The 11,820-nt window shown below is 42.6% G+C and overlaps 1 long non-coding RNA gene across 1 annotated transcript; it reads right to left on the bottom strand.

Annotated features, from left to right (window-relative positions):
• Positions 1-7,701: 7,701 nt before the first annotated feature.
• On the bottom strand, positions 7,702-8,251 carry LOC123404760. The gene is made up of 3 exons (XR_006611904.1): positions 8,167-8,251; positions 7,861-8,045; positions 7,702-7,765 (listed from the first exon to the last, which is right to left on the bottom strand). It is a non-coding gene; the product is annotated as an uncharacterized LOC123404760 (long non-coding RNA).
• Between the last annotated feature and the right edge of the window lie 3,569 nt (positions 8,252-11,820).

The raw sequence follows: 11,820 nt of genomic DNA, 5'->3' as shown, positions 1-11,820 counted from the left end.
CCTTACAAAGGGATTTCATTTTTTTAAACTTATTTGAACTCCATACTTTTTGTGTGTTCAAGATGCACCATTCAAAGGCACATCACAAAATTTCAACAATTTCTGACTTCATTTGGTATATTTCGTGCATTTACTTTTTTTTTTTTTGAGCTAGTTGACCCTGAAATTGAAAAGCACTACAAATGAACTCTGAAAATGTTGAAAGTTGGCATGCTATCATCATTTCACCCACATAGCATGTGTTAAAAAGTTGAGAGGGCTACGACAAAAACTGGATGCACTTCGTGTACAGAACGGACAATCTCTCTCGAAGTATCAGGGTTTCGAACGAGAACTCATCTCTTACATGGATACTATGAAAATGAAAAGTGTTTGAAATTTAGTACATTCCATACATGCATTACATAAAAGGTTTAATATATTATTACATTATTGCACCAATATTCCTATCTATTATTTCTGTTTTCTTCTGGGTCGTAGCCATGGAGAATCTTCATCATTCAGTAGGATGCTTGGGTGAGTTTTCACTTTGAAGGGCGGAATTTCATGAAACTTATTATAATCTTCTGACATGTCTGTCTTGTCATCTACTCCCACGATGTTTCTTTTCCCTGAAAGAACTATGTGGTGTTTTGGCTCATCGGACGATATCTTCTTTTGCTGATTTCTTTTTCTCGTTAATGTAGACATGTCCTTCACATAGAAAACCTGCGCGACATTATTTGCTAGGACAAATGGTTCGTCCATGTACGCAAGATTGTTGAGATCCACTGTTGTCATGCCGTACTTTTGATCTACAACTACCCCGCCTCCTGTCAGCTTCACCCATTTGCACTGAAATAAAGGGATCTTAAAAGTAGGTCCATAGTCAAGTTCCCATATCTCCTCTATGTACCCGTAATATGTTTCCAAACAGTGCCCATTCTCGTCTGTTGCATCAAAGCGGACACCACTATTTTGGTTGGTGCTCTTTTTATCTTGGGCAACCGTGTAAAATGTATTCCCATTTATCTCATACCCTTGGAAAGTAGATATAGTCGAAGATGGTGGCCTGGCCAAAGAGTACAGCTCATCTCCAACGGTGTCGTCATTCATGAGATGTGTCTGCAACCAACTGCCGAAAGTCTTCTCGTGTTCCCCTTTAATCCAAGAGTCAGCCTTCCCCGGGTTTTCGGAGCGTAGAATATTCTTGTGTCTCACGATATACGGAGCCACCACGGTGGAATTGTGTAGAACTGTGTAGTGTGCCTTTTCCTGTCAGCCTACCCTCATACCGAGATTCAGGAACACCAATCGGCTTAAGATCAGGAAGAAAGTCCACACAAAACTCAATGACCTCCTCTGGTCCATAGCCCTTGGAGATGCTTCCTTCTGGCCTAGCACGGTTACGAACATATTTCTTTAAGACTCCCATGAACCTCTCGAAGGGGAACATATTGTGTAGAAACACAGGACCGATAATTCTAATCTCTTCGACTAGGTGAACTAGGAGGTGTGTCATTATATTGAAGAAGGATGGCGGAAACAACAACTCAAAGCTGACCAGACATTGGACCACATCAATCTGTAACCCTGATAGACTCTCTCGATCGATTACCTTCTGAGAAATTGCATTGAGGAATGCATATACCTTCACAATTGCCAGGCGAACATTTTCCGGTAGAATTCCCCTCAATGCAACCGGAAGCAATTGCGTCATAAGCACGTGGCAGTCATGAGACTTTAGGTTTTGGAATTTTTGTCTTTCATATTTACGATTCCCTTTATATTCGACGAGAAGCCAGTCGGGACCTTGATACTGAAAAGGACTTCAAAGAAGATTTCCTTCTCTTCCTTAGTAAGAGCGTAGCTGGCACGCCCTTGAAACTGCCCTGGATGCATGCCATGTCTTCCTTTATGACGTTCCTGGTCCTCCGGTGCTTCCGGTGTATCTTTTGACTTCCCATACAAGCCCAGGCAGCCTAGAATATTCATGCAGAGATTCTTCGTCAGGTGCATCACGTCGATTGCCGAGCGGACCTCATGGACTTCCCAGTAGGGTAGCTCCCAAAATATAGATTTTTTTCTTCCACATGGGTACGCGCTTATCAGGGCCGTTAGGAACAGGTTGGCTGCCAGGACCCTTTCCAAAGATTACTTTTAAATCTTTGACCATATCAAATACTTCAGCACCAGTACGGATGACAGGCTTCCCCCGGGGTTCTGCCCTTGCCATTGAAATGCTTGCCTTTTTTCTTTAAGGGATGCTTGGGCGAAAGAAAACGACGATTGTACGGATACACATTCTTCCTACAGTTGTCGAGATATATACTTTCTGTCTGATCCAAACAGTGCGTGCATGCATTGTATCCCTTGTTTGACTGTCCTGAAATGTTACTAAGAGCAGGCCAATCATTGATGGTTACGAAAAGCAACGCTCGAAGGTCAAATTCCTCTTGTTTGTGCTCGTCCCACACACGTACACCTGGTTTGGCCCACAGCTGTAAAAGTTCATCAACTAATCAATATCGTTGCCGGGTTGCTTTGGACCTTGTATAAGCACTGGCATCATAATGAACTTCCGCTTCATGCACAACCAAGGAGGAAGGTTGTAGATACATAGAGTAACGGGCCAGGTGCTGTGACTGCAACTCTGCTCCCCAAAAGGATTCATGCCCTCTGTACTCAGACCTAACCATAAGTTCCTTGCGTCAGCTGCAAATCTCGGGAACTCTCTCTCGATTTTTCTCCACTGTCGACCATCAGCGGTGTGCCTCAACTTATCGTCTTTCATACGATCTTCCATGTGCCATCGCAACAACTTCGCATGATCTTTATTTCTGAACAGACGTTTCGACCGTGGTATTATAGGAGCATACGACATCACCTTGGCAGGAACCCTCTTCCTGGGTGGCTCGCCCTCAATATCACCAGGGTCATCTTTTCTGATATTATACCGCAATGCAGTGCATACCGGGCATTTATCCATATTCTCGTACTTCTCACCGCGGTAGAGGATGCAGTCATTAGGGCATGCATGTATCTTCTGCACGTCTAATCCTAGAGGGCAGACAAGCTTCTTTGCTTCGTACGTGCTGGCGGGCAATTCGTTCTTTCTCGGAAGCATCTTCTTCATCAGTACCAGCAACTTTTTGAATGACGAGTCAGTCACACCGGTCTCTGCCTTCCACTTCAGCAATTCCAGTGTGCTACCCAGCTTCTTCTGGCCATCTTCACAAGTTGGGTACAACAATTTGTTGTGGTCCTGTAACATCTGCTCGAACTGCAACCTGTCCTTTTCTTTGTCGCAACCTCGCCTTGCATCAGAAATGACCCGACCAAGATCATCAGCGGGCTCATCTGGTTCCCGTTCTTCATCCTGATCTTCTTCTTCATTGTCTTCCATTGCGGTATCAGCATACTCAGGGAATATAGATCGGTAGTTGTCATCATCGTTCTCTTCTTCTTCCTCGTCGTCTTCCATCATAACCCCTCTTTCTCCGTGCATGGTCCAAACATTATAGCCCGACATAAAACCGGACCAAAGCAGGTGGCTCCGAATGACTCTTGAGGAAGTGTAGTCCTTCTCATTCCGACATTCAACACATGGACAAAACATATAGCCACCACCATGCTTGTTCGTATCGGCTGCATCTCGAAAAGAATGCACGCCTTCTCTGTAAGCGGTTGTGCGTCGATCACCGTACATCCATGGATGACTCATCTGCGTTATACGACAGTATATAAAATACAACCACGATCCTAAAAATTAGTACCGCACGGTCTAAACGAGGAAATATAGTTGCTAACCTTTTAGAATAAGTAGAAATAAAGAGGAAGAGGTTTAAGCGTGGCTTAGGCATCTCATATCGTAGTTGTGTTCGGTGAACTGAAGCGACATCGCTCTAACACACATTTCAACAAACACCTCTAGTGCATCAAAAAAAGTGGAGAGCAAGCACCCACCCACAATCCTCCATCCAAGAAAAATGCAACGAAGAGGGGAGAGGGGGGCTGTGCTATATATAGGCACAGGACTTTAGTCCCGATTTGAGACACAAACCGGGACTAAATGTGGCGCACATGCGGACTGCACACCGCGTAGCCCTTTAGTCCCGGTTTGGGACACGAACCGGGACTAAAGGCTCCTTACGGGCCGGGACTAAAGCCTCGAGGGAGGATATGAGAATTGGGGCGACGTGGCCGGGCCTTTAGTCCCGGCCCAGAGGCAGGCCGGGACTAAAGGGTCCCGGCCAAAGGCCCGTTTTCCACTAATGCATCCTACTGCAGGTTGATTGTTAGTCATCCTTTCTCTTATATTTTCCTTAGGTTTTAGGATGGGTATTTGGGACGTGTAGCTGGTACTCACGCAAATTACATTCCGTGTGGTTTGATGTGCGGGGCGGGATTTTGCCTCCATTGATCATTGATTTTAATCATGAGAAGGGCATCAGTATTATGTGAAAGGAGTGCTCGATGTACTTTAGAGTTCACAGATGTATGAGATATCCGGTTAAACCTTTGTTTTTACGAAATTGCTTCATGCATAACACTTTCAGCACTCCTGTATATATGAGATTTTTTTAATGAATTTAGGTGATTGTGCTGACTATATATGGTGGTTGTATTTTTTTTCCCGATTGGTACGGGAATTAGGCTGCATTTACCTGGTTAGGAATTGAGATGTTATTTTATTGGCTTATACACAAGCACCCACGAACTAGAACTATTTTTTCTCCATGTAATTTAACGTGTTCTTTTGCAGGGAATAATGCACAACTCCCACCCCTGCCCTTTTATGTCGTAACTAAACATGGTCAACTACTAGTCGAGTTTCTTGATCCCTCTGCTGCCTAGAATATTTGTACTCCTACAATCTTTCATCTCGGATGAATAGTGGCTATCAAAAATTGTATAACTCAACCTTTCTACTATTGTGTGACTTGTCATGTCATCCTATGTCAACTAATAACATGCACATGTATATGTTCGTACAGGGAGGAAAGAAAAACATTCCATGAAGCATGGATAATTGCGTGATACAAGAAGTGTAACAAATTAAGAACTTTACGCCTAGTAGATCTCTAAGTGACAGTCCTCATGAAACAAGCGTGATCAAGTAAGTTGTTCGCATACACTGATTTATATGCTATTGTACTTTGTGCCAATTTATTCTTTGGATTGTCTTGCTAAAATACCCAATGTTTTGTAGGACTCATGGCCCACCCTAATATATTGAAGGATGAGGAAGAATAGCAATCGCTGATAAAGAATGGTACCCATCAAAACAACGATGGTGTTCCTCGACTGAAGATTAATAAATGCCATCTTTTATGGTCGTCTCGTTTTCACTTAGCTATGCACAAGTACATTAGTCATTTAAAGGATGTTTTGACCGAAATTTCATAAATGATATTTTAATTCCATAATTGTATGTAAGAATTTCCTTAATTATTTGATTTTTATTAATATAAAGGAGGGTACAGTTCTTTAATTATTCACATTATTTTGTTCCTACATTAACGTGGATGTTACTATTCAAATGTTTGATGCTCCATAAAGTGGTTGTAAAATGGTTCTACAACTGGTTGAATGGAAAGTTGTACGAAATGTAGTGGCTGCTGAGTGATAGAAAAGTCCTAAAGAGAATCGTTGTTACTAATATAATGTGTGTGTTAGTGATATGCGAACAACCCTATGCAGATTATTAGCGGTGATAAAAGTGGTCGTTAATACTATAATTATGGTCGTTATTGCCTTAGAATTGACGACAACACACGATCTCGTAGTTGCAAAAATAACGACCAGAAAAGGTATGTGGTCGTTATGACTTTTAACGACGAAGCCTATTACGACCAGCAAATTGTGGTCGTTAATGACATTTAACGACCACATTCTAACTTTTAACGACCACATATACCGTTGTTAAAAACTAGTTTTCTAGTATGTATCTAGGGTAGGGTCATAGGCCCGTGTGGCACCCCGATAGAGGGCCGACACACGTCCGTCCCCAGGATAGGACCGGACGCACGTCAAGAGCATGATACAGAAATTCCAGACAAAGATGGCTTTATTAATACTAGTAAGCTGCACGTGCAACGCACATTTCAACTAATATTACTGGTTGCTGTGAGAATTAACATGTTCAAAAAGATACTTCAATGATACAATTATTTTAGAAATAAACTGTAATTTAAATGAGCTTTAAGATATGCTACAGTTTAACCCGCACACTATTGTGAAGAAACAACTAATTATCGTAGTATTTCTTATGTGTTTACGCAATTCTTAACGTAGCAAAAGCTTACAAGGTGCAATGCATGTCTAGAATGTTATAAATTATATTTGCAAGTGCAGGAATTGTTTTAGAAACATAACGGAAATTTAGGAAACCTCAAGACACCATATAAAAACTACAAGATAGAAATAGTGAATGGCACGAGCTGCACTTGCCGGTTAAAGACTGGAACCACTTCCTCAAAAAAAAGTCTGGAACCACGAAGGGACAAGACAAACGTAGCAAGCACCAGCTCTTACCGACGTACAACCGAGACGAAACAATACACCCAGGCTGTTAAATGACAGAGAAACGGCTACATCAACACAAGTGATTGATTGAGGTGTGGAACACGAGACAAAAAAACGAATCTGGCAACTCATACAAAAAAGATAAAGCATCTCGCTTACTGTTCAACAACAGCTAACTGCGCAGAAGACCATCATCAAATCAAATCATGAACATGTGATTTATTTCAGAGACGGTACACTGTCGGCTGTTCTTGGTACAAAATTCCTGTACCTATGTACAGTTTGGTAAGGCCTCCGCTCGGACACGGCAACAATACAACATTAGAAATGGGCGACCCAGTTGCTGTGGCTCAGGAAACTTCGCTGTTCGTCAGACGTCTTCCTATCGATACAGGGCCACCATAGCACCGCTCGAAGAGGCTCTAGGTGAGTACCAAAAACCGGAGGAAGGAGCAGAGTGGCCGCTACAGGCAAAAGGGCCAGCATCGAAGCTGAAAAGGAATAGCGCCATCGCTGATCTGACTCCCTATGGCTAAATCAGGGCACATTTGGTACTACAAGTGATACAGTGGCAAAATCGTTACTGGAATCATGTTAGGTGCCGAACCCGAACGGCGACTTGCTCCTACTGCCGCCTTTGCCATACTGTTCGTTCCATTTTCTTAGCTCGTTCATGCTCGTGGCGTCGAAAGCAACGGACGGGCTCACCTGCACGGTGGGAGAGAAAACAATCAAACATGAAACATAAAGTCATCCAACCTTAAGGGCGCAGTCAACACACGGTTTGTTTCTAATTACCTTGGCTTTCGCTTGGACAAAGTCATCCAGCTTTAAGGACCTTAAAGAAGTTTTCGTACTGCCTGCAGACCCCTAAGAGAAAGTGATAACCAGGTGAGCAAAGACATGACGAGAAAGATCCACGGTGAATAAACTTGGAATGCAACAAGTAATACTGAAAGCAAGGAAATTCCACCTTCTTTTCTTCTTCTATTCATGAACTGGCAGGTTCTGCAGAAAATGTGCCAAGCAAGTTACAAATAGGTGAAATAGGTGGACAACAGATAATGTGGCACGCAAGGAAGAAGAATAGAACATATGTGGATGACTTGAGCATGATACCTTCAAATCACTCCCAGAGTAACCTTCTGTTGCATTGTCTAGTTCGTCGTATCCAAATTCAGATTCTAGGTTTTCTTTGGCAAGTAAAATCTTGAGAATTTTCATCCTATTCTGCGCATCCGGAAGGTCGACGTATATCCTGTGGGTCATCTTGACATATCATCACATTTAAGTCACTCGAGCCAAAACAATACTTTCCCACGCACAACACAAGCACATCAATGCAGATTTTACCTCCTAGGCAAACGCCGTATTACAGCGTCATCTAGATCGAACTGACAATTTGTTGCACCAAGAATAAGGATCCTTTAACTATCTTTGGACCTTAGACCATCCCAAGCTGCCATAAATTCATTGCGCATCCTTCTCGTTGCTTCATGTTCCATTGCACCACCCCTTGCACCAAGTAAGCTGTCAACCTGCCATTAGCAAACCAAAATTGCATGAGTCAGGAGATTATGCATGACCTATCAAAATGATAAGGATGCCGTCCTGAATATAAAATACCTACTTCAGTATGTTTGATAAATGAAAACTCACCTCATCCACAAATATGATAACAGGAGCTAGCCGACTTGCAAACGAGAAAAGGGCTTTGGTGAGCTTCTCAGCGTCTCCAAACCATTGTTGACACAAAAATGATGGTAGTGAATTAAAGTTGTGAAATAATGGATGCATTTCAGGAAAAGAAAATTGACACAAGAGATGAGCTTCGATATTTGGCTTCATTCATGTAAAGCAGCAGCCCGCACTCAAGCAGCAGGGAGAAACTGTAGATCAATGCAGTGCTGAAATTAGTCTAGGAACTAAGAGAGATTGTGATGCCTTTCTTAATTATTTTGTGGCTTACTGGTTTCTGCTTTTGATTTTTTTAAACTACTTTTAGTTCAGTCTTCTCATGTTATATTATCCTGCACTTATTATATCTATTTTGTACTTATTTGGTAAGCTCAACCTTATGCCCACTAATAGACCTAAATTTACCATCTCTAACCTATGTTTATTTCTCCATTTTCTTATTGCACCATGAAGAAGGCTGACTTACAGACAAAACAGTGATGGCGGCGCTTACAAGGAGGTGGAAGGCGGCGAGGACGAGAGAGGCGGCGGCTACGGAGCCTCTGCTGCCACCGCGTAGGAGCAGTGGGCCCCAGGCGTAGACGACGACGGCGTAGTAGGAGGCGGCGACGATGGTGGCGACGAGCGCCAACATGAGGTACCCTAGAACCCGCAGCCCCTGAGCTCCTCATCTTTGTCACATGTATCTTGGAAAAGTAGTCATCATGAAAGCTTTAGACGGAGTACAAGGGGATTCCATTAGCTTTAGAAAAATCCTAATACAAACTAGCGTTCCAGTAGAAGATTAGTTTTGGAATCCACACCATACACAAACTAAATTCTATTTTTGTTATATAACTTATAATCTACATCAGAGAAATTATCAACAAAGTAAAGGACTTTAACGTGCCGCATCCCATGTGCATCCACACTGCAACGCCTTACTCTAAACCTCTACTGCTGCATGAGATGAAAAAAAGTTATTTAGAGGGTCGTACACACACCAGAAATCCTGAAAGATAAAACATCTTTCCATCCAACAATCCTTTCAAGGGAACATGAGAAGCACAACATTCAATGGCCATTTCAGGTATATGCAAAGATTTGATCGTGGATTTCGTTTTAATGGAGGCGCGTACACCATTCAACCTTTGTATGCTCCTGTTGTTACCTACAACACTGAGTTCCCCCAGCTTGGGTCGCCACAAATGTCTCCTGTTCCTGTTGAACAGCAGCAACCTCATCCAATGGCTCAGCATATGCCTGGGCCCTGGTCGCCGGCTCAATCACCTAATGCAGTTGTCTACAAGCCTCCAGATGGTGTTATGCCACCCTAAAATCCTGGTCAAGTTGGTGCTCCTGTCAAGTCGTCTGTTTTCATGCATGCTTCCCAACAATATGCTATGCCTTCACGCCCAAGAGTCACGTTTGTACATCCACAGGATTCTATGCGACCATTTGCACAGGTCCGTGTTTTCTCCTATCAGTCGTGTACTGAGCTGATTTCCTGGAGTAATCTTTTGATAGAGGTGGATTGTACAAATTAATACCACCACACCGATGTTTTGTATGTTCCATCGGTTCCTACTAACCATGATATATTATTATTATACCATTCCTGCTTATGACTGTTTTACTTCTTTTTATGTTTTTTGGCATACAATTCTCTTCAAGTAAGCCAACTTTTGTTTTTGCTCCCAATGTTCAGTGATAGATATTTTTTTAACCATTTTAGTTTTATGTTTGGAGATGTAAAAAATGAGAGCAGAAAATTGGCTAAAATATGAGAGCAGAAATATACAGAGAGATCGTATATGATGTTACAGTTGTTCTATCCATGGGCAAATCCAAATTAAAACTTATAGCCTGACTATCCGAAGTTAATTTACTGTGTATATTTAGCATCAGCGGGCATTCATTAAGATGGCATGGAGTGAGATTTCTAAGATAACCTACCACAGGTATTCAAGGCTAGCTTATTCACCACTAATCATTATGCTTAAAGTTGACGGCATATGTTTATATAACATTGGAGAAGAAGTGTAATTCACCACTAACCATTATGCTTAAAGTTGACGGCATTGGAGAAGAAGTGTAATATGCCATAGTTTATATAACTCTTGAGGACCTAAAACAGTATGGCATATTACACTTCTTCTCCAATGTTATAAGGAATCACCTCACATTGAATAAAATGTGTGTCCAGTAGAGGAGCCAAGACTTTAGCCAGCTGAGGCACATACCCAAGCATCTGCCCACAATCAGACCCTGCATAAAGCACCTATCCATGGTATTAAGAAAAAAAATCAACATGAATGAGATGTCAACAGAAAATAAAACTAATTCGTAAAATATGGAAACCTTGACAGCATCAGGCTCCTTGGCATTCTGGGGGTCTCTTAAAATAGTAATGTTCATGCCTTCTTGCAGTTTAAAGTTTTCATGGAATTTCTGGCCCACTATGACAGTTTTAACAGCTAATGTGGTGCTAGAATCCGCGTTTGGAGATGCATCTGTACCGACAGAAGTTCTTCCTCCTGAAAGTGAGAAGGAAGAGGCCTTCTCAACTGCATTCATTTTCAACGTTGTTCGTAATTGCCAAACCAGCATTTGAAGGTGTACACCATATTATGCATCTCGAAGATGCCAGGTGAACCATCCAGGCAACCAGTTAATAAGGCGATTGCGCTATTCTCCGGACTTCCAAAATATAGTTGCTAACCTTTTAGAGTAAGTAGAAATAAAGAGGAAGAGGTTTAAGCGTGGCTCAGGCATCTCATATCGTAGTTGTGTTCGGTGAACTGAAGCGGCATCGCTCTAACACACATTTCAACAAACACCTCTAGTGCATAAAAAAATGGAGAGCTAGCACACACCCACACTCTTCCATCCAAGAAAAATGCAAGGAAGAGGGGAGGGGGGCTGTGCTATATATAGGCAGAGGACTTTAGTCCCGGTTTGAGACACAAACCGGGACTAAAGCTGGCGCACATGCGGACTGCACACCGCGTAGCCCTTTAGTCCCGGTTTGGGACACAAACCGGGACTAAAGGCTCCTTACGGGTCGGGACTAAAGCCTCGAGGGAGGCATTGCGATTTGGGACGACGTGGCCGGCCCTTTAGTCCCGGCCCAGAGGCAGGCCGGGACTAAAGGGTCCCGGGCAAAGGCCCGTTTTCCACTAGTGTGTAGTACCTTAAAGAGGCTTGCATCATGATGGTTCAGTTTTGATGTAAATTCCATTGGATCAATTGCTGGTAACTTCCATCTTCCTTACCATTTTTTGTTAATTGGTACTTTCCAATAGTTATTTTCTAACATGTTTTTATTTTCCTTGTTTGATCCCACCAAAGATATTCCATGGAGCATCAGAACCCAATAACGGGATGTGTACCCTGGCAAGGCTTGTCTAAGCGCCTTCTATGGCAGCAATCGAATATATAAAGGACGATAGGCTACCCGCCCTTTTGAATCCATCGCGTGCGCCACACTCGTTGGGCCGCCTGAATTTTTTTACTATCGCTCCGCTTTTGACTGCTGGTGTTTGATGAGCCGTTGGTTTCTTTTTCACATATGCGGCTGCTTGAGGAGTCGATGACAGGTGGGCTCTTTCTCTGCTTGGTCAAGGAAATCAGATG

The sequence above is a fragment of the Hordeum vulgare genome, chromosome 1H, assembly GCF_904849725.1.
Source record: "Hordeum vulgare subsp. vulgare chromosome 1H, MorexV3_pseudomolecules_assembly, whole genome shotgun sequence".
In the NCBI taxonomy this organism is placed as follows: domain Eukaryota; kingdom Viridiplantae; phylum Streptophyta; class Magnoliopsida; order Poales; family Poaceae; genus Hordeum; species Hordeum vulgare.
This window is presented reverse-complemented; position numbering and strand designations above follow the sequence as displayed.